This window comes from Eulemur rufifrons, chromosome 18 (genome assembly GCF_041146395.1).
Source record: "Eulemur rufifrons isolate Redbay chromosome 18, OSU_ERuf_1, whole genome shotgun sequence".
NCBI classification, from domain to species: Eukaryota; Metazoa; Chordata; class Mammalia; order Primates; family Lemuridae; genus Eulemur; species Eulemur rufifrons.
In genome coordinates, this window is record NC_091000.1 from 58,369,741 (window position 1) to 58,394,584 (window position 24,844).

Consider the following 24,844-nt stretch of genomic DNA (forward strand, 5'->3'; position numbering starts at 1 on the left):
AGCACAGATTATGTTACAATTCCTTAAACTAACAAGGCCTCACTATTACTGACTTCATTCCCCTTAGGTTGAAACCAAATGAGATATATTTACTTCACTAGAACAAGATGTGTTCTCCTATCTGCTGGATAATTGTCAGGATAACAGTGACTTTGTGTCCATTAGCCAAAAGATTTTCATAAGAAATATTCTATTAGCATAACTCTGGGCTTAACCAATTACAATAAAAGTAGAAAAGTATTTCACGATAACAAAAATGCTACTGTGCTACCTAGATGGGACACCTACATTCTTGTATAATCTGAAGTGTATGAGGGCACCTTTAATGTAGTATGTATTTATCAAAGAAATTCCATAATTTAGGTATTGCAAGTTGCAGGAGACAAAGATGGAGTAGGCATAGTTTTTGTTTTTAAGGTGCTTATAATAAAATAGACCTGTTCCTGTTTAATTTCTGTGTTTCTTCAATGGAATTATCAAACCATTTTTATTCATTTTATTCACTTGCCCACCTCACAAATAACTATCAAATGTCTTTTGGGTGATAAGTATTGTTCTGATACAACTGAACATATACATTTTAAAAATACAATCAAGAGCTTGTTTTTATTGTTATTTTTATTATTTACTACTTTATTCAGTAGTTACTGTGTGCCAGATGCCCTCTGGGAGCTTATTAATATAATCCTCATTTACCTTGTACTTACTGTGTTAAATATGTGCCAGACACTTTAAGTCTATCGTGCAGAATTAATGCTTTAAAACAGTGACTAGGATTTAAGGTAAGCAAGGCAGGGTGAGCAGAAGTTTGCCAGGTAAAGAGGCAGAAAGATGGTGCTTGGCAGAAGGAACACCTAGCAGGATTGCACGCTAGGCCCAAGAACAGCAAGTGCAAAAGCTGAGACGCGTGATTCAGCTTTGCAGGGTTTGTGAGCAGTTCCATTTTGCTGATGTAAAACGTGTGGTGTGAGAGTTTGGGAGTGAGGGGAATACCTAGGTAAGGCAAGCTTATGGAAGACTTGTTAATACTATAGAAATGGGTAGATCTTAGCCTGTAGGCCATGGGAAATTTCTCAGAATACTTTTGGCTGGAAAGAATAGATGACGTAACTAACAGTGGCTAAAACACTAGGAACCAGAGTTGTTGGAGTGGTTCAGTGATAGCATCAGGATCCCACTGGTTGTCCCTCTTCCACCTGTGCTGTTGGCGGTGTTTTGTCCATGTCTCCTTTCATGGTTGGCTAATTAGCAATAGTTCTGAACATCCCGTTCTCGCGAGATAATATCTACAGGCTGGAAGGGCAGGTTTTCTTCACAAGATTGATACAAACAGGAAAAAACTCAGAAGCTTTCAGTGCACTTCCCATAACATTTTATCGGCTGGGTTACACCACGTGCTCATTGCTAAGCCAGTCACTGGGAACACAGATTCAATTACTGTGATTGGCTTAGAATAATCGTTTCTCTTTTGGGATCTGGGAGGGGTATTAAAATGATAAAAATTCAAATAGAATTGTGTGTCTCCAGGAAGAAAGAACCAGGATGGGGAGCCAGCAAAGTTTACTGCAGGGTTTCATTGGAGAATTTTTGAGCAGGGGAGTCACAAAATTAGAATTGAGTATGAGGGCATTTTCTGCCTCAGTCCAATCATCACCAGCATCAGGGGAATGTCCTTTGTCCATTGTCCCACAGGAGATGGCTCAGCAGAATTGCAGGGCCTGGGTCCAGGCAAGGTGGAGTTCTGGGTAGATGTCACGAGATTATCTTTTCTGAAGATGGAAGGAATCCGAATCATCAACTGTAGTTGAACAGTAATTGTCTGAAGCTAAAAGCCCTACCTTTAAAAACTCTGTATTTCTGTTTATGATTAGGATGATGGCATTTTAGACAGGAGTCTCTGCCAGCAAATTAATAAATTTGTCTTTTCTACTCCTCAAACCAATTGTCCTTGTTCTGATGTGGCCTCGGGGAGACGTGCCGAGCTTTGGGTAACAGATTTGGCATCCCTGGGCGGGCCCTTCGGCTCCCTGGTGGAACGGCACCTGTGACTGCTGGAAGAGTCAGAGAACAGCCCTGGGACAAGCCATGGGTCTTCTCTAGTAGAACTGGCGTCTTGTTGAGATAAGAGAGTACGGGATGGTCCCAGCAGCTGCTGGAACATGTTTTAACTCCAGAGAACTCCCAGATGTCCCCCCAAAATAGATATAACTCCCACAACCTGAACTGAGTTGAAGAGAAGAAAACGGATTTGAACAGTGTCCAGATGCCATGGCCACTTGTTTAGTAAGTTCCCCGCTGTACACACTGAGACCCTTGATGCCACCATTTCTGGAGGATTCTTAACCCCCCAGGCCTGTGGCAGGGCGTTTGCTTGGAGCCCTATAGCAGGGCATTGGTTTTGAGGTGCCATTTGGGGGTGGAAATCACGAGGTTGAGTAAAACTAGGAAAACTGGTTTAAATTTGGAACTCATTTGCAGTTCCCAGGAAACAGGAAGACTAGGCCACCAGTTGTGGAGGGTTTTAAACCTTCTGGCTCTGTGATGAGGCAGTCGTTTTGGGGTGGCATTCATCCATTTTGGATCCCCATTTGTTTGACAGGCCCAATATTTTGTGTTGGGGATCCCCTGTATTGTCTGTTTGTTCTTTGTAAGTTTTGTTACAACAAAAGAACGTTCCATCTAAAAGTTCCTTGGAAAAAATTATGACTGAGTGATCAACTTATATAATAGTTATGAACCTGTATATAAAGAAAATAGTATTACTGTAATCCAATGTCCATGGTACGGTGTGAAGAAAAGTTACTGTTGAATAAAACCTTAAATTATTACACTGTCTTATAACTGGAATTATTTTGTCAAAGGTCAGGTAAATGGGATGAGATCCTATACATATTGGGTATGAAATGTCTGATTTCCTTGTCTAATTGAAGGTTGGACATTTCCTATTTAATGACCTAATACAACCTTAAGGACCTGGGATAAAGTTAATGGTACAAGAGAGGCCTCTACTGGCGGTGGGTGGGATAGTCATGGTACCTTGTTTTAGTTGGTCCACACCAGTTCTGGCTCCTCTGCTGGGCTCCAGCCAGGGCAAAGCACCACATGGGACCACAGCCAGGGACGCAGACGGAGCACAGAGGGAACCGAGGAGCATGGCCTGCCACTGCACAGCCTTGGCCCCACCCCTGGGCACACATGCAAGGCAGCAGGGAAGTGTCAATGCCCAGCAGCTCCCCGGGGGCGGCCACGGTGCCCGCCGCAGTTCGGGTGATACGGGGCCACATCAGAGGTCCACAGCCAGCCTGTGGCAACTACTGCCCACAGCCACCGCTGCCATAGTGGCGCTGTGAGAGGAGCGGGGGAGAGTGCGACTCTTCAGTCCCACATCCACTGAATAATGACTCAGGTTGGGAATGGTCTCTCCCAGCAGAAAGTCAGTTTGGCCAGAGGACATCCATAACTGGAGCAGGACAATTTACGTACAATCAGTATGATTTCTGTAAACAAGAACATTGAAAAGAACATGGCCCAAAATTACAAAGGACTCCAGGTAGCAGAAAGCCCCCAGGAGAGAAAATGTTTTTTTAGAGTCCAAAACTCAGAGGACAAAGGAGGGGCTTGGGTCCCCCTGCCTACTAGTAGCTCCAATCCAAATGCTTCCCACAGGAGCCCGGGGCAAAATTGACAGTGGGGATGGACAGACACCAGCCATGCCAGGTGCTCTGTGAGCCAGGCAGGGGGGCAGGGGTGCAGGGGGAGGGGCCAGGCAGAAGTGAAAAAGCCATAGGCAAGTGGGGGCTGAAGCGCTTGTCCCAGGAGGCCAGAAGGTGGACCTGGGCAAGTAGCGGGAGCACTGGGACTTAAGCTCACCTCTGGGGGGCGCCGCCGAGCTCCTGCTTGCTGAACACCAGGGCCTGGTGAAGTATACAGAAAAGTATCATTGTACTTTAATGTTCGGACCTCCAGAGGCCTACACATTGTTACATTTACAAAAAAAAAAAAAAAAAAAAAAAAAAGCTATCAAAAGTGAGTAAAGCCATATAGGCTGAGGGGACCCTGCCACATACAAAACAAATTAAATTCCACATATCCATAAATATAAATACAGGATCTGTATGTGCCACTAATGATATTGTACAAATGACTGAATAACACTCAGTGACATTTGAGTGACAAGGTCCCGAGACTAGGGTGGCCCTGTACTGCTGCTGCACTGTGTTAGGGGTTTTAAAAGGGGTCTCCCGCCCTGTTTGATGGGAGCTTGGTGGGGGACGTGTAAAAGCTACAATTGTGCAGGTTTACGAACAACAGGTTACTTACATGAGGTTCCTAAGAATGGCGTCTGCATCCCAGACTTCAGATTGAGAGTAAAGCCCTTATACAGGGCCCTTAAGGAGACAGCTTATGGCTGCCCCACTTGGGTTTGCCTGACTCATAAACAATACAAAAAACAAAAAATGAGCCTTACAGTCTTAGTATAGATGCTGAGTCACGTCCCAGGCCAGTGGCATACTTCTCAAAGCCACTGAACAATATTGTGACAGGATGGCCTCTTTGCCTCTGGGCAGTGACAACTACTTGTGGGTTGTTAGTAAAGACTTTGCAGGAATTAGTGCTGAGAAAGCCACTCCCAAGAGCTTAAATAAGGCCTTCCTGGCCTTAAAATGTCAAAGTACTCAAAATAGCACCACCTCAGAAAACCCCGGTTTGTGGCTGACAGCAAACTTCTCCTCTGTGGCCTTCGGGAGAGACCCCACTGCACGCAGAGCCGGTATCTACACAGCTGGGGCTCAGCCCGGCTTTTCTGGAAGGCTGCAAAAGAAGGAACTCTAGGGAGGAACTGAGCAAAGGCACCCTGGAGTGCCTGGGACTGCCCAGGGCGTTTGATGGTGGGATTGGCTCACAAACTGCTCGCTCCCACACACATGCTTCATAGTGACCAACATTGTCACCTTCCATTTCCTCACTGCCATGGAGGGCTAGAACTAGAGCTATCTCAGAGAGGTTTCTTTCTGTGACTTATTGCACTTCTTTCTGCAAAAGAAAGCCCAGGTAAAATGGTTACCCAGGTTAGAACAGGGCAGCGCACCTAGCGCCCTGCCCACATCTTCAGCCTGCACCCCTGACACCCCTGCATCCAGGAAGGGGCTCTAGAAAGGCCAGTTTGAAAATCCCTGAGCCAGTTTAACACGTTTTCTAAAGGAGGAAAGTGAGGCTCTCAGAGACCTAAAGTTCCAATCCACAATACCTACCATTCTGCATTTCTAAAAGGCTCCCTGAGGACCACAAGCAAGGGAAGGGCAGAACTGGGATTACAACCTGCTGCTCTTGCCTGTGGGCTTTGTTTTCACAAAGAAATAAACTCCAGCAAACTTTGATTCTGTACTGAGGCCAATGACCGGGGGAACACGGGGGGTGGGGGGGGTGGGGGGGGACCAGGCCAGCTGGATGCCCCAGAGCAGGGGACAGACCCTGGACAGTTTCACAGGATTGCTCCCTAGGCTGGCCTCTCTTCTCCGGGGTCCTGCTGTGCAGAGACTCAGTTAACTGGGGACCCTGGATACCAGGGGCTGTCTCTTCAGGACCTGCAGACCTGGCAGTCTCTCAGGAAGTAGATATCTGCCCCTGTTCTTCCTTGGCCTCTAATCTCACACAGTTCAAGGTAGTTTGCAGGGCAGAAACCACAGAATCCCATCCAAACACCTCCCTGTTGGGTAGGTTATCCCTTGTGCACATAATATCCCATGCAAAGCCCAGATGGTCCATGTCAGCTCATCTAACACCCGCCAGATGTTAGATCCTTGGCGTAGATGAGGCCTCAGGCCCTTTCACCTCTGTTCTACAGCAAACATCTCTACAGACAAGGCTGCAGACGTGCAGAAAAAGTATTTTGTTTCTTGTTGAATGAATGTATAAGAATAATCGCTCCTACTTATATAGCATCTACCCCATGCTGGGCACTAGTCCAAGTGTTAATCCTCTCAGTAGCCTATGGCATAAATATGATTATCATCCTCATTTGACCGATGAGGAAACTGAAGCACAGGGAGGTTAAGTAACTTACCCAGGGTCACCCATTTGGTAACTGACAGGGCCAGGGTTCAAATCCGTCTGTGCTCTTCACTGCCGGGCATGAATGTTATGAAATATAATCCAGGTACGTGACACACGACATGAGACCGGACGTAGCTCAGTTCTAACCCGGGGAGAGAGCCAGGCCCTATTCCTTCGGTTGGGGCAGGGTCAGTAAACGCATTTTAAAAGGCAGCTGTCCCCTCATTCCCTCTCCCCACACCCCCTGGCAACCGGTCTGCTTTACAGGCATGGAATCCTACCATACGGAATGGAGGACGCCCTCCCTGCCCGGCTTCTCTAAACGTCTCACACTTTTACTTTCCCGTGTTTCTGCTCAGGTCATTCTGCCGTAGTTTAAGCAAACATTGTAACAATTTACTATCTTAAAATTTCTCTTACAAGGTGCTCAGGCAAAACACCTATTCTTCTTACCTCTGTTCTCCTGCCCAGCCCTGGACTTTTGCCTCTGCGCTCAGGGTCCAAGGTCCAAGCTGAGCCAAGAATATATTAACATCAAGGAGTCAGAATAACAGGCTGAATCCACAGGCAGGGCTCTGAGGATGGAGGTGGAAACCAAGCTGCCTTAGGAGGTGGGGAAGGCTGGAGGCCTTCCCGGAGGCAGGGAGGCTGGCCTTCACCCCAGCTTCACTTCTGCTGCCTCGCAGCAGCCCCTTCCCACTGAGCTCTGGGCTATAACAGTTTTAATGCTCCCAAAGCCAAACTCTCGATCTGAGCCACAGAATAGGGTAATCAGAAACAGGCCCTGCTAAAGAAAGGTTTTCACAACAAAAGGGAAAAGATGCCTCCCCTGTGACACTCAGGCACCCCAGCTTCAGTCGGTCACTTAGACTTACCTCCTGCAGCCTCCACCAGTACCCACCCGGGCATGCTGTGGAAACAAAGACCCTTGATCCCCATTCCAGTCCCTTTTTAAAAATAAACTGCTTATTTGAGAATAATTTCAGATTTACAGAAAAGTTGCCAAGATAATGTAGAGCATTCCAGTATACCCAGCCCCCACTGCTGGGTCCCCTAATGCTATTACCGTGGTCCTTCAAAACAAGGAGACCATCACTGGCACATTAGTATTAATGGAACTCAGACTCTGTTTGGATTTCTCCAGTTTTCCCATGAATGCCCTTATTGTGTTTCCAGGGTCCGATGCAGGGTGACATGAGGAGTTAGTCATCACGTCTCCTCGGGCTCTTCCCGTCCACGACAGTTTCTCAGTCGTCTCCTTGTTTTTGGTGACCGTCACTGTCCTGAGGTGTATTGGCCAGGCACTTTGTTACAGTGTCCCTCAGTTGGGGTTTCTCTCATTAGACTGGGGCCACCTCAACAGATTTTGACTCAGGAAGTCTGGGGCACCCAGGAATCTAGATTTTCAACATGTGGCCCCTGTGGTTCCGATGCACATGGTCTCTGGCCCCCTTTGAGAAATATTGCCAGACACAATATTACTAGACGAATAGGATTAAAAGATTACATACTTTTAAATATTAAAAATTGTTTAAAGATCAGGAATGAGAATGAAACATGAAACAATCTGTGGAGAATGACACTTTTCTCTGATTCAAAACAGGAGAAATCACAAATTAATAAAACACTAACACATTTGGACATGTAAAATATACTCCTTTATAATAAAAAATAAAATAGCAAACGGGTTCATCTCTACAAAGAAGTACTTCTGATGTACTGGGGAAACATAAAGTACCCACTAGATAAATTGCAAAGATATGGATAGATAATTCCCTAAAAGTAAAAATACAAGTAAGAAACAGATACATGGGGAAATTTCCAATCTCATCAGTAAGCAGATGTAAATTTTAAAAAGAACCATCCTATGCCATTAAATTAACAAAGGCTTTTTTAAGACAAGACCTTGTGCTGGTGAATTTTTGATGACGTTAGATCATCCTTCCTTTCTGTTGACGTTGCTAATTTATACAACTCTTTTGCAAAGCAAACTGTAAATATACATTCACTTAAACAAAATATTCATAGCCCATATTCCCAATAAATTCTTGAGAATTTATCCAAAAAAATCTATCTTAACAACTCTATGAATGAAATATTTCAAAATAGCAAAAAAAAAAAAATTGGAAAATGAATATATATGTAATAATAGCAGCATGATTAACAAATGATGATATATTGTCTCCATGTATACAGCTACTTGATAGTTATAAAGACTGTTGGGCATCATAAGAAAATGTACACTAATATTATATTGAAATAATATTAATTATATAAAAAGAGGTGTTATGTTTCTATTTACTTTGAAATGTTTACTTTATATATGGACAAAAACTAAAAGTGAGTTTATCAAAGTGAAATGTTATAAAAGATTTTACAACCTCTGATCTAGTCCTCATTTATTCAGTCTAAATTGTTTCATTGTCTTTCATCTCAAAAGATAAAAGACTTTCATATCATTGTACAAGAAATAATGTATACATTATGAGGACATACTGTATCTAACAAGATATACTGTTAGACTCTTTGATTCTGTAAAATTAAATTGAAAAAAAAAAAAAAGATAAAAGACGCTTAAAAACCAAGAGGTCACCCCGTCAGGCTGCACTCCTGCTGCCTCTGGAGAACGTGTTGGTTTGAGTGTTGACGCGAGTCAGAAGCCGGGGAGAGCTGAACACATGTCCAGTTCATTCACTGACTGTGGCCCACGTGATGTAAAAAAATCCCTTTAGCTTTTCTTTGTAACAGGGAGGGAATCAGTGAAATGAGCGGGTGTGTCTGAGTCATATTGAGAATTGCCCGTTTTATAAAGAACCGCTGGGATAACTAACTTTTGAAAACTCCAGATGAATCACATAAGCTGCCCTCCCCTTCCCTCTCCCGCCCACCATCTGCTTGCCCTGTGATGAGCCCACACTTCCCGCCTGCTCCCACCTCATTAAACCAGGCCTGGCTTTGGAGAGTCGGTTGAGGGGACAGCTTTCCGAGCTGGCCTGCAGCTGGGAGGCCAGCACAGCCACAACCCTCTCTCCCTGCTCAGAGCACTTCAGCACGCCGACCTGCTGCAGAAAAGCCACAGTGTGGACATCCGACCACAGTGGACATCAAGTCTTCCATCGCCTAAACTCTTCCATGTTGAACAAGTACCAACAATGCTATTATCTCGGAGGCAGGGAAGAATCCAAATGGGGCAATATGGGGCATTTTGCTTTCTGATTAGAAAGTTTAATTAAAACATCTCCCTGAGGGCCGGGCGCGGTGGCTCATGCCTGTAATCCTAGCACTCTGGGAGGCCCAGGCGGGCGGATCGTTTGAGCTCAGGAGTTCGAGACCACCCTGAGCAAGAGTGAGACCCTGTCTCTACTAAAAAAATAGAAAGAAATTAGCTGAAGAACTAAAAATATATAGAAAAAATTAGCCGGGCATGGTGGCACATGCCTATAGTCCCGGGAGGGACTGAAGCAGGAGGATCGCTTGAGCCCAGGAGTTTGAGGTTGCTGTGAGTTGAGCTGATGCCACGGCACTCTAGCCCAGGTGACAGAGTGAGACTCAAAAAACAAAACAAAACATCTCCCTGAGTGTTGTGATTACAGGATGGACCCAAAAGGAATGGCTATAAAATAGTCCCTCTAGAACTGGTCAACGTTTTTCCCTCACATGGTAAAAGGATATTTTGACTCATCTTTTATTAGTTTAGATACTGAAAATGTGCAAGGAGACATTCACTTCTAGTTTACTAAGATATTTCTATCAAGATTTGACACTCTTCCAACAAATTCTGCCTCACCTCCTTTTTAATTTTAACTTTTACTCTACTTAGGAAAGGATTCATTTGGCCTTGAGCACTAGAGTAACTGTTTCCCTAAGGAACACAAATCTGTGGATTTCCTAATATATATCCAGGAAGCAAAGAAAAGAGAGCTGAGCTCCCTATTGGGGTCAGAAGTTTCTGGCCAGGAGGCAGACTCCACCTGCTAACATTCTCTTTCCCAATGTCACCCAAGGCCAGATAGTGAGAAAAAGACATTGGGCCCAGGACAGACCCTGCAACTGACCCACGTCCTCCACTTCAGAAAAGTGGTAGGGCTGGGGAGGACAAATGCTGGGGCCAGGGGTGGCTTGTGTGGCGAACTCTGCCTGCGCAATTGCAGTTGTGTCTCCAGGCACACTCGTAAGGTGCTGTTTAACACAGCCAGTTCCAGGGTGCTCTGCAACTCCTTGTAGCCCGGGGACTGCAAACCAGTGAATGTGCTGAATTCTCTGAGGCAGAGTTTCATAAATTGGGGCCCATGGACAGAGTGTCACAGGGTCTGTGAACATGGGTGGGGAAAAAATTACATACTTATTTTTAACTTCCAACCAAAATTTAGCGTTTCCGTAATTATGAATATAAGCAATAAACCATAATAATGTTAGAGGTTCCTGGGACTTTGCCAATGGAAATTGCTGATATTTTCGTAACACCTTACATTGTGGCAGATAGCTCAGAATGTCACTCGTGCTCATCACCTCTTCATAAGTAGGGTGGCTGTTGGGTCTGAATGTTTGTGTCCCCCACTTCCCAAATTCAGATGTGGCAGTCTTAACCCCCAATGTGATGGGATTAGGAGGTGGGCCCTTTGGGAGGTGATTAGGTTTAGATAAAACCAAGAGGTTAGAGCCCTCATGATGGAATTAGTGTCCTTATAAGAAGAGGAGGAAATACCAGAGCACGCTCATACACACACACACACACACACACACACACGCACTGTCTCTCTGCCGTGTGAGAATTCACGGAGAAGGGAGTGCTCTGCAGAGAGAAAGGGCCCTCACCAAGAACCGTATCTGACAACACCCTGATCTTAGACCTCCAGGCTCCAGAACTGTGAGAAATAATTGCCTGTTGTTTGAGCCACCCAGTCTGTGGTATTTCGTCACAGCAGACTGAGCTAAGATGCCCATACAATGCAATATCACATATTTTAAAGAATTTGGTAACTGTATTTGTACTTACTTAGTTTCCTTTCTAATCCTATGTATTTCCTTTTATGCATTTGAAAGCATTATTTTATTATAAGAACGGATCCATAGACTTCCCCAGAGGGATCCGTGGCACAAGAAAGTTCACAAAAGACGCTCTCCTCCCTTCTCTCCATCTTGGTCATGTCTCCACCTCACAAGGGCAGCTTCCTCCTGCCTCCCAGGCTGAGAACCTGTGGTTGAGAACAGGGTGTTACTGAGTCCATATGTGTGGTCTCTGTCCTTGTACATCAGTCCTTCACTCATTTCTATGATCACAGACTCACTTCTGCCTCTGACCCCAGCTACCACCTGACAAGCATGTGCTGACTGGGGGAGGGGCTGGCACAGATTGGTGTCTACCCAACACTGCTCCCGGGAAAGAACTCCAAAGCCATCAGCTCTTGCCAATGGTGACCTTGCATAGAACAGCACATTGACACACCCTCCAGGACTGTTGGGGGAGCAGTTGGAAAGCCACCAGGTATTGGGAAGACATTTTAAGTCTTATATCAATTCAATGTTATGAGTTCATGTGGAATTAAAGAGCAGATAAGACCTATATTCCAATCATGCTGGCACTACTTACTAGTGATTTGAACCTGAGAAATCTGTTACCATTTTGAGGTTCAGTTTTCTCATCTGTCAAATGATGGATACAACTACAAAGGTTTCTTTTTCAAAATATGTTCCCTCTGTCTCTCTCTCTCTCTCTCTCTCTCTGTCTCTCCTTCTTTCTCTCTCTTTCTCTTTCAAATCCCTTATTCCTTATTTTGAGAACTGCCAGACTTGAACTTTCTAATTTTAATAATATTATTGGATAACAAATCATTTTCAGAAATGAGAAGGCAAGTATCTTGAAGAAAGGAATTTAATTTTAAAATCCATTATATCATTGATCCAAACTGCTCAGGCATTTCAATGGCTTGCTTTAGGACAGGGTTGGGCATTACTTTTTATTTTGCTTTGTTCTAGGTATTGCTTCATCTAGAATCCGAGTTTCAATACAACAGCTCTAGGTGGCAGTAATGGACCACGGAGCCGTGCGGTAAACAGGCTGCCAAGTTTCAAGTCTTGAAGGGGAAGAAAACCTTAAGGAAAAAGTAAATGTAATTACTGGGTGCCAGGGCTACTCAGACGCTCCATGAGCAGGTCACCTCACCACTGTTGTCCCCTGTGACCGGCTGTGTTGGGGAAGGAAGGAAAGCCACAGGCTCATGAATATGTTATAAGAAAGATGCAATGAAATAAGATGAATTATATGTTATAGGGATTTCTCCAAACCTGTCCTCTCTATATACTCTACACACTATATGTACACTATACTACATTCTCTCTCTCTCTCTCTCTCTCTCCACACACACACACACACACACACAGACACAAAGACAAACACAGGTACACACGCACAGACGCATCATACACACACACACAGATACACAGACATACACCGTTACACAAACACAGACACATGCAAAACACACACATGCAGCCTCTACAGAATATAAGCAAATGTGAATCCAGATAAGTAAGAATGCCAGAGGTGGGTTAAAAGAAGTAAATGGAAGCTTAAAGGAACTGTGGTAAGGTCTTGGCTAATTTACCTTTTAGGATGGATGGATAGTAAGATTGATTTTTTTTTAGGGTTAAGAAAGATAAAAAGAGATAAGCTGATTATATGAACAAACCTTGTTTTGGGGAAGTAGCTTCTCTTTTCCCAGTATTTGGGATCCCTGGATGTGCGTGTAGTACTGTATGATGGCACACATTTAAAGTGGCCCTTCTTTGCACGAACGGAGGCGTTTCACTGTCCCATGCCATAGTCATGTCATGAGTGGAGATGGGTGATGTAGAATCAGAAGATATTCAATTTGCTCTTCATAAGTGCCTTCTTTAGTGTTCGAATATTGCTTTGGGGGCGTATGTTGATTTATGTCTCCAACTTTGAGACAATCAAATACATGAAAATCCCAACATAAAAATCAAAAGTGAGTGGTAGATTCTTTAAATAGGAAAACAAATCTACACTTCACAAAATAATTTGTCATTGGTCTCCCTGAAGTCACTGATGGAGGGTTGATCACATTTCCCTACCATCTCTCAGAACTATTATGGGGCCATAATATCTGAGGATCTTTTCTTTAAAGGAGATTCATTAGAAAGCAAAAAGGTTTATAGAAAGCATTACTTTCCATGAAGATCGGTCTGTCAGTCCAATCCATGTAGACAGTGTCTTAGAAGCAAGCGTTTGTGCAGCTGGGGAATTGCTGACAGAATGAGAAAGGTTTCCAGGTATCCTTCAGTTCTCTTCTCCCCTTTCCTCCCATTATTTCTTATTATTATCACTATGTGAAGGTTCTTACCTCTGTGTCTAGGGGCAGGCAGAATTTTAACACCTCTATTCCAGCAGATGTGGCTTTACTACAAAAGCAATGGTGAGGTTGAATGAAGAGCAGAAAGATGAAGGCCTTTACTCACAGGAGATTCCCACACTCTGAGCTCTTCCTGGGAAGTTGTACTAAAGGTAGACATCACAGCTCACACTTCCAGACCACTTCACAATTGCAAAGACAAGATCTGCAGAATTGTACTTTTGCAATTCCTGGGACCATTTTTTATTACATCAGTGACCAAATTTACAAATATCCTCCATCAGAAACTTTTATACTTGGCAGGATCTTCACACGGTGATGTCAGCCTCTGATTTGAAAACCTGGTCCTTCCAAGACAATCATAGAAGTTATAAGGGGAAAAATGCATCTGTGCCAAACTAACAAAAAAAAAAAAAAAAAGAAAAATGCTTTTAAGACTCTAAATCTAATTTGTGTTTTATGATTTTTCCAAAAGATGTCATGGAGATCACCAACCTGCCTTTAGAAGTAAACCAATTAATTAATGTGGGAAGCCGAAAATGTATTATCCCGAGATTGCTATGTAGTTTATTAGCTGAGACACATATTTATTTTTTGCTTTCTAGATAGTATGGAGAAAAGACTGTGTCTTCTGCTTATTTTGTATTCCTTACTGTTTCTATCTGTGTGCTGTTCAGGGTGTGTGATTAAATGCTTGTTAATCTTGTTTGCTGAAAGCCTAGAAGCCTTTGACATAAGAGAACGTGATATTAGAAAAGGTGCTGGATAAAGACTTTAAAGATCCAAACCTCATCCAGGTCCTACAACTCTATAACATTATTGCATAAATCACTTCACCTCTCTAGACCTCAAATATCCCAAGTGAAAAAAAATAATGTTGATATTTTCCTCCTCCTTGACCTCCTGAGGAAGGCAAAATATCTAAGATGTATTATAGCATCTTATCTTTGTGGAACAGTTTATAATTTAAAGTTCTTACAGTACATGTAACCTGTCATATTAGATCCTCATAGCTGCCCTGCAATGTAAAAAACAGTATGTTCATGTATTGCAATATAGATCATTGAGAATTTTCCAAATCTTCAAATTCTGGTTCCTTTTTGCTTAACAATTCCTTCCTCAATTTAGCTTTGTGCTTTCACATTCCACTGTAAGTGGTGAACAGAAACCAGGCCACACCTTCTCATCTAAATAGCCAAGTTCATCACTTACAAGTTTTACCTTCCACAAAACACTGGAATGCAATTCAGTCAAGCTCTTTGCCACTTTATACCCAGGGTCATCTTTCCTCCAGTGCCCAATAACCTGTTCCTCATTTCCATCTGAGGCCTCTCCAGAAGAACCTTTAATGTCCATATTTCTATCAACACTCTCTTCGAGGCAATCTAGGTTTTTCTAATATGGCCTCAAAACTCTTCTAGCCTCTACTTGTTACCCAGTTCTGAAGCCACTTCCACATTTTTAGGTATTTGTTACGGCAGCACCCTCTTCCCTGTACTAAAATCTGCATTAGTCACCTAGGGCTGCCATAACAAAGGAGCACAGACTGGGTAGCTTGGACAACAGACATGTATTTCCTAATCGTTCTGGAGGCCTGAGGTCCAAGATCATGGTGTGGGCAGGGTTGGTTTCATTCTGAGGCTTCTCTCCTTCTCTCCTTAACTTGGAGATGACTGTCTCCTTCCAGTGTCTTCACATGGTCTTTCCTCCATGCATGTACACATCTGTGTCCAAATTTCCTCTTCTTGTGAGGACACTGGTCATATGGGATCAGGCCGCCCCCTAAAGACTTTATTTTAACTTAATTACCTATTTAAATTAAAGATCTTATCTTCAAATACAGTTACATTCTGAGGTACTAGGGGTTAGGAGTTTAACATATGAATTTGGGGAGATACTGTCTAGCCCATAATAGTCAGTAAATTCATGGATGAGAATTAGACTCACCAATAAGAATATTAATGTACATAGAAACTGAAGGTCACGTAGCCGGTGTACTCAAGACCGAGATATTTTTATTTCCTTGTTCACCCTACTCAGGAGGCAAAAATGTATTGGAAGTTGTGTGATCCAATTCAGTAGACCTATGAATGGTTTCAGGAAACAAGACAAAAGGTAAGTTGTGGCCACAGGAAATGCTGATTTTGACAGGGCTACTACTAATTTGACAGATGAGTATTGCAGCATGTCTCTTGATCTGTTTATGCTGCTGTAACAAAATACCAGAGGCTGGGTAATTTATAAGAACAGAAGTTTATTTCTCACAGTTATGGAGGCCGGGAAGTCCAAGATCAAGGCACTGGCATTTGGTGTATGGTGAGGAACTTCTTGCTTTGTCCTCACATGGTGGCAAGTGTGAAAAGGACAACAAGGCACTAGGATGCTCCTTTCAACGTCTTTTTATAAGAGCATTAATCTATTGATGAAGGCAGAGCCTCATGTCTTAATCACCTCTTAAAGTCCCCACCTCTTAATACTATCCTGTGGGTGATTAAGTGTCAACATATGAATTTTGAGCATCACCTATAGATCATAGCAATGCCTGATGTCTTTTATAAATTGTTTGAAGTTTAAGGTTTAAATATTTTTGTTGTGTTTTCAGAATTAGATGATGTTTCATCTTCCCTAGAATTATAACCCTAAAAGTTGAGGAAGGGGATCATATTTTCATCTCTACCCTTTGAGTGGTATAAATCTCTTCAAACAAAATTTGAAACTACACCACCCTACTCAGTGAACATAACACTGAGGCACTGTGGGCTGAATAAAAACCAGTTCAGTCATTATCCAGCCAACAAAATCAGTGGCAAGAGCTCTGTTTGGCAGAGCATCATCCCGTGTGCTGACCTGGAAATCACTCAACTCTAACTAGCTGCTTCATTGCCAAGGTCATTGGCTTTTTCTCTGACCTAGAGCAAATCATCCTTTGACCGTGCTGCATTTCTGCTTTGTAAACTGGGGATTAACTATCTCAGAGGCTTAGGATCACAGTTGAAATGCACTTTAAAATAGATATGCATTTATTAAAGGTAGGGGAGAAACAATTTTTTAAATGTTACTCTTCAAGTGTAAGCCTGTTCTTGGATTTTCAAAATGAGTGCTTTACACATAACATCGTAAGTGTGTATTTATGTTTGAAAAGAATCATACAATAGATCAAAACATCATTGTTGTCCAAACACAAAAGAGATATGAAATTGCCTTTTAGGTATGTCCTTAAGATTACTGGGTGTTCCAAGAAGGCAAGAGAAAACACAGGCAATAAACACCATTCCCAGCACCTAAGTCCAGGTCTTGCCATCATTGGGACTTTGTGAGGACACGTTTGGGACAAAACGAAACCAATCAAGCTCTAAATTGTCACTCATCTGATGAATCCAGAAAAAGAAGGACTGGGCTCATTCTTCACCAAGTTCTCTTTAGGTCCAAAAATCAGGGGTCAATGCACAGATTTTTCTGTGGAGTGGGACTAGACAAAACCTCAGGATCCTTCCATTCCAGGGCCTCGAGAATGCAAACTCTGCACAAAACAAAAGTGTTTATAGCTGTCGGGCAGCCCCAGGTAATAAGACAAGATCTGACAGCTACAATATTTCTCCCTGAGCTTGTCTTTGGTTCTATGACAATTCATTTAAAAGGACACTTTAGCACTTGTGCCAAATAATAGAAAAATTAGATTAAAAATGCAACCAGCTGGCTTTTCAACCTTCCTGGCAAGTCGTGATCAGAACTGCCCTTTGATGAGCAGCTTGTGTGCCGCACACTTCTTGGCAGGTCTCCAAGGGAAGACGGGCATGGGATGTGGGGGCAGTCAGATGGCATCGCTGCCGCTGGGGCTGAGCCGGCCCAGCGCCCTGTGCCGTGGGCTGGGCAGGGGGTCTTCCCAGCCTTCCTGGGGGTTTCTGGAGCCCAGTTATCCATGGAGAGTGAATTATTCCCATCCTCTCCCCACTGGTGTCCTTGCCGCACCCCTGCCTCTCTACCGTCTATTTCCCACACAGCAGCCACAGCTATCCTTGTAAAACACAAATTGGGTCATGCTGCTCCTCTGACAAACCCTCCAGTGTCTTCCAGCACAGAGAACAATACCCAAAATCCTTACTGGAACTTTGATCGGGTCCCCAATACCTCCCTGACCTCACCTGCCTACCCTTTTCCACTCCCTCCCTCTGCACCAGCTTTACTGGCCCACTGGCTATTTCTTGAACATCCCAGGCATGTATGTACCCTTTGTGTGTTCCGTTCCCTCTGCCTGGAATGCTCTTGCTCCAGGTCCCCAGGGACTTGCTCCCTCACCGCATTCAGGTCTTGGTCAAATGTCTCCTTCTTATTAAAGAAGCCCTCCCTCTCCCCCATCACTCTCTCCCCTCCTCATCACTCTTCCCTGTGTGAAACAATCTCAAACTTAATGACAAGTTGCAAAACAAACACAAAGAACCTTTTTCCTCAACTACTTGAGAGAAAGTTGTCAACACAATGCCCCATCACCCTTAAATATTGAAGTTTGGAGGTCTACCAACAAGAACATTCTCCTACACAACCACAATACAACCATCAGGATGGGAAAATTAATATTGGTACATGACTATGATATTATTTAATCTTTAGACCCTATGCAAGTTTCACAAATTGTCCTAACAACTCCCTTTGTAGCCAAAAGACCCAGTACAGAAAAGTGCCTTGCAGTTACCTGCCATGTGTCTTTAGTGTCCTACAACATGACACAGTTCCTCCGTCCTCCAGTGACTTTCGTGACTCTGGCACTTTTGGAGTGAGGCAACTGATTTTATAGAATGCCTATTAATTTGGTTTTGGTTGATGTTTCACCATGATCAAATTTGGGTTATATGTCTTTGGCAGGAATATCACAGAAATGACTCTGTGCTCAGGACCAGCTACACTATACGTAGGGCTCACTGCAAAATGAAAATTCAGACCCCTCATTTAAGAATTTTGAGGTGACAACAGACCATTAAAGCAAGCACGGGGCCCTTCTAAGCACTGGACCCTCTGCCACCACAAACATTGCCTGTCCATGAGGCTGGCCTCTCGGAGATCTTCACTTTGCTGCTCATCAGAGGACAAATGATTCTGCTTTGTACATGACTGATGATGTTAACTTTTCGTTGTTGTTGTTAATTTCAAAATATTAAGGGAGTACAGGTGTTTCTGATACATGGCTTGAGTCAGGGCTATAAATGTGTCCATCATCCAAATAGTGTTCATTATACTTGTTAGGTGGGTTTTGCCCTTCCCTTCCCTCCACCCCATCCCTCCCCCCCCCCCCCCGCCCCGCTTGATTTCCTATGACTTTTACTTTCCTTTGTGCCCTTAACTTTTATGTGCCTTTTGGTTAGTTCCCATTTATTAGAGAGTACACGTGGTGTTTGTTTTTTCATTCTTGAGATACTTTGCTTAGGATAATGGTCTCCAATTCCTTCCAAATGACTACAAAAGGCATTAATTCAACCTTTTTATGACTGAGTAGAACTCCATGGTATACATATCCCACATTTTATTAATCCACTCATGAATTGATGGGCATTTGGGTTGATTCCACATCTTTGTAATTATGAATTGTGCTGCTATAAACATTCAAGTGCAGGTGTCTTTTAGATAAAATGACTTCTTTTCCTTTGGGTAGATACCCAGTAGTGGAATTGTTGTATTGAATGGTAGATCTACTCTTAGTTCTTTGAGAAATGTCCATACGATTTTCCATAGAGGTTGTACGAATTTGCAGTCCCACCAATAGTGTATAAGCATTCCTTTCTCCCAGCATCCATGCCAGCATCTGTTGTTTTTGGACTTTTTAATAAAAGCTATTCTAACAGTAGTAAGGTGATATTCATTGTGGTTTTAATTTGCATTTCCCTGATGATTGGTGTTGTTGAGCATTTTTCATATGTTTGTTGGCCATTTGTCTATCTTCTTTTGAAAAACTTCTGTTCACGTCTTTTGCCCACTTTTTAATGGAGTTGTTAATTTTTTTCTTGCTGATTTGTTTGAGTTCTTTGTAGATTCTAGTTATTAGCCCTTTATCAGATGTGTAGATTGCAAATATTTCTTCCCATTCTGCAGGATGATGACAACTTTAATCACTCTATTAAGATGGGTCTGCCGGGATCCTCCTCTATAAAGTTAGTCTTTCTCCCATTTAGTAGGTGTTCGGGGGAAGATATTTTGTATTTACTTATATCAATATGAACTTATGATTTCTGATTTTATTCAGTGGTTTATAACTCATTACCATCTTTGTTTACTTATTTATTATTTTGAATATACATATAATCGATGTGGCTTTATTTGGTGTACAGTTCCACGAGTTTTAACTTAAGTATAGACAAATGTATCTACCATTGTAATGAGGATACAGAGCACTTTCAGCACCCCAAAAACTTCCCTTGTGCTGTCCCTTTGTAATGAAATCCTCCTGCTCCCCCAGCCCCTGGTAATCACTGAACTCGGTCCTATAGTTTTGCCTTTTCTAGAATGCCATTTAAATGGAATCATACTGCATGTGACCTTTTGAGACTTGAGTGTTTCATTCACCATAATGCCTCTGTGAGTCACTCATATTGCTTCCTGAAGAGGTTTCCACTGCATGAATGTATACAATTTATTCATCTAGCCATCAATTTGTTATATTAAACTTTCCTTATTGGAATTAGTAGAGCTTTCCATCTTCAGACTGGACCTTCACCGATAGAAAATACGGGCCTGTGATTCTTCATTTCTGACCAGTTCCCAGGTGATGCTGATGCAGCTGGTTCAGGGACCACACTTGCCAGGCTGTGGACAGATCACTAGGACAATGACACCAGAGGGGGCCCTGCTGCAGGCAGGCCCATTGTTTGCAAAGGAGGGTATTGTGGCAACCCGGCAGACAGTGGAGGCAGACGGTAAAGACAGTAAGGAGAGGGACTGCAGGCTTGAGGAGTGAGGATGCAGTCCCCAAGGACACAGGAAGAGGAGCAGGAGGGGCCTGGGGAGCAGGTAACGGTGGGCTCCATTTTAGTCATTCAGTGTGAAGAGGATGGTGGGACATCAGGTAGAACTGTCCAGTAAGAAGCTGGCCATAACTGTCTGAAGCTCAGCGGGGAGGGAGACATGGGCTAAAGCCGAAGGTGGATGTGAGCTGTGACACCCCAGGGAAGGGGAGTGGAGGGGAAGGACAGAGACTGGGGAGGGCGGTCCTGCTCTGTGCAGCTCTCTAGCCTCAGTGAGAAGCCTCACCCCCACCCCACCCCACCCCGGCTGCCTGCCTTCTTCCCTTATGTTTACCAACAGTTAGGCTCAGAGCCAGATCTTAGCATCTTTAGGACTTCCTCAGAGACAAAAGGAGGTAACTGTCACTACAAGTCTCCAACATTCCATGGAGAGTTGTTTGGGCAGAGCCGTCTGACCTTGGCTGCCTCCGCTCCTGGCTCGGTCCCAAGACACTGCTGCTCCCTCTATTTTATTTTATTTTTCATTCTTTTTTTTTTTTTAAACTAATCCCATGACAGATTATGCTTCCTCTATTTTAGAGGCAATGTGGCCACTAAAACTCTTTTCTGCTCTTCCTTGGCACAGGTTACACAATTTGGCATTAAAAAATTTTTACCATTAACTAAGCTAAAGGAAACAACTACAAAAATAAGCACTAACAATAGCCTAATTTCCAAAATTAAAGGTTCTGATCCAAATGACAGCACAAAACAAACAAGCAAAAACACAATGACAAGATTCCAAGGTCTGAGATTGCCTCATCCCGGGAACAGCATATTCCACGTGGAAGGGCTCACACCAGCCATTGGCTGCTTCTGTTCCAGGACTGTCCTTGTACAGAGCGGGCAGCAATACAAAAAGTATCATTTTATCTCCCTTCAAGTCCATAAGTCTAAAGGGACATTGTCTCCTCCTAGGACTAGTGTAAAAGCCTTATTAAAAGTAAATCTTTTTTATCATATAATGTTAAGTAGAAAAAATATTATATTAAGGGTGGTCCCAATTTTGCAATCTTATGTCATATATGCACTAAAAAGTCTGGAAGACTTAATGAATATCTTTGAGAGAGTGAATTATGGTTGTTTTTCATTTGTTTTTACTTAGCTGTTGTCATTATTATCTTCTGTAATGATTATGCTTTGCTTCTGTAAGAAAAAGTCAATGAAGCTTTTTAAATGTTTAAAACTTCACTCTGCTCAGATTCTAGATAGGCACTTGGTTCTTGTTTATTAATTATTTGAGTGAGAATGAATGACAAAGGAACAGTGTCATGCAGCATGTCCCTGCTCATCTGATGAATGGCTACCTTCTATGTCTGCAAAGCAGTGACTTCAGTACAGCTCTAGGCCTGCCTTGTGTTGTCACCTCCCTGAACCCACAAACAGATCACTCACAGAGCAACATCTCAGAGGAGCAGGCATGACAGGGAAGTGTTGTGGCATTTGTGAATCAAAAGCAAGACTGTGAAGGCCCCACCTCTAATTAACTGCGGGGATAAAGGTGAGTGTCTCTCAGCTTAAACAACTTGAAGCAGCTGGTGAGACAAGTCCCCTAAAGACCGGATCCCTGCTAGCTAATTAACAGGTGCTCACCTGAGAAGACATTACATTCAGGGTCTGAAGGAACCTCCTGGTATTTTAAAACTAGATTTGTTATGAGTTATTCTTCTAAACTGAACAAGGTAGGATCAAATGATGGTTTCAAAATATAAGCTGTGCCTTTAGAAGGAGGGTTGAAAATCACTGTAGCAGAGAAAAGGGACTGATTACAGTAAGTATAGTATTTGCTAGTTCAAGTGTAGTCATTCTATATTAGGTTGTCTGATTTTGTAAAAAGCAAGCCTGTACTTTGATTATAGCAAATAGTCTTCTAAATGTTTTCATTCATTCCACATACATGTATTGAGCACCTGTTTATATGTTTCACTGTAGAAGCCAAGTGTCACAGCATTCTATGAGAAGAAACAAATCTTACCCTACTAAATCGGAGTGATGCAATATGGTGGTGTGCTAGAGCCGGTTTATACTAGCTCATGAGAGCTGATTGTTAAATTGCAGGATTTTGTAAGCCAGTTGTTAAATGCAGCCATTATTAAAAACTAAATTATATAAATTTACAATTAAATTGTATTAAAGGTAAAGGTAAATACTCAAAACATCTCTTCCTAATTATTTTACTACATTTTGCTGTTATGCGCTTAGGTTATTTTCTCTATTGTACCAGTATTGTGGAAATACTACGTAATGATACACTACTGCTCATCTTGTCCCATCTATTTGTTTGGTGATGGCAGGTGCATAGTATGAAATCAGCCATGGCAGAAGTATTTACATCACAAAAACTGGCCAACACTACAAATCAGGGCTCGATGTATTTTTTGTTGCTTGTCTAGACTGAAGAAGGTCATGGAGAAAATGTCAATGACAAAGATTAGACCTAAAAGTGAGTCATAAAACTTAAAAGTATATCTGTAGCTGCCAGATTGTGAATACCACCAAAAATTGAGGAAATAGTCTTCCAGTATTGAAAAACCATGATCTGATTTAGTGATATCACTCATATTGACAAATGAAGTTCACATGTCTTCATTGTTTCCTTCTTTTCATTCAGAGTAAACAGAAACATCCACCAATTTCATGTTGGAACTACAGTCATTTGTTGATGCCTTGGGTGACTTTGCTGAACTGAGTAGTCATCAAACATTAGTTCATAGTCTGCTTTTGCCAAATCATGGTTGAATTACAGCCATAGGTTTACTATAGATACAAGAGTTCAGCAGAAATCAACAAAAGCATTCTGTAAGAATCAATTGACTGTATGAAATTTACAATAAAGAGTATCGTCTACTTTATAATCATTTGTAAGGTATGTGCTATGCAACCTTTGTATCAGTAAAATTTATAGTAAATTTATGTGCATATATATTTGAATACTTTTTTTTCCTAGAGAGCTAGTTGTTGAATATTTTTCAGCACACCACGTTGCATGGGGCTCCAATAAAGGCAAAGACAGCCAACCCTGACAATTTCAGCTACATATCAAACACCAAAGTAAAAATGACTTAATATATCCTGAAAATGTCTACGATTATTAAAAATACTAGACCGCAGCCATAGATGGAACAAGTTATAATAAGGCATATTGTAGACTGGCTTAAATCAGTCATTTCCAAGCGTTGAATATTAGTTGGGTTTAAGAGGAAATGTTCCCTTTTCTTCATAGGGGTTGACTTCTCCCACCTCTTTCACTCATATACACCACTGTTCTGGAATCTCAAATCTTCCCTAGTTTAAACACTACTGAAATCTCACATTACTACATACCTAGTGACAACACCCATTTGTTGGGGTTGATGTCGTTGTCAATAGAACAAACTGAATTCTATTAGCATCTGGGAGATGCTGGGGGAAGTGTCAGAGAAATGTGTTCTCAATGTAGTGGTTGAGTTATCAGGTGGAAAAGCCAGATGCACAGAGGACACAGTAGTAGCTGTTTTCTCACTAACTAGCTGTGTGATCACGAGCAAGTCACGCTAAATGAGAATAACTTGGCCTCCTACTAGAGGTCAAGGCGCACATGCACAGAGACCTGGCTTTGTCCACAGCTCTCCCAGTGGCCTAGCCCGGTGCCAGCACACAGTAAGCATTCGATTAATGTGTAATAAATAAACTAGATGATAAAAATACAAATTCTACCTTTCATAGCTGGTGTGAAGATCAAATCAGTTTGAATACATGGGAAGTGTTTTGCAAGCTCAGTTTTCTAAATTATTATCTTATCAGTTACACCCACCAAAGAACTGTCCTTTGGGTGGCAGGGCCTTGCTCCCTGCCTTGATTTCTTCTTTCTAGCCAGGAGCATCCCTGCAGACACGACCCCTTCTGTGTTCCCAAAGCAGCCTGAGGAGACGCTCAGCACAGAAGTCTCGTGCTGCCTTGGGACAGCTGATTTACTCAGACGCAGTTTTCACGAAGCCACGAGCTCCTTCAAGGCAGAAACACTGGTTTATTCATTTCAGTATCCTCACCTCCTAGCATAGTGCTGGGACAGGGTGGATGCTCAAAGAATAAATGCACAAAAGCCATGTGGACTCCACTGGCTCCAGTCCATTCATTTTCATCTAAAATGTGGGCCAGACCAGTAGGGACAAGCAGATGGGGCCACTGTCCTCAGAGTGCAGAGGCTACCGCTGCTACAGGACAAAAGAAGTGGACCGTGCTTCCGGTAGGGCAGCACTCAGCAGTGTAGCATTGCGTGGGTTAAATGAGCATTGCGGACCGGCCTAGGAACCTGACTACCATTTTCAACAGTTTTTCAATCATTTAAAAAATAATTCATGAGGACAACATTGCCTATTCTACTAAAAAAATAAAAACAAAAACATGCTACCCCACCCAATCAACCAGGCTCAAATATGCCATCATGGA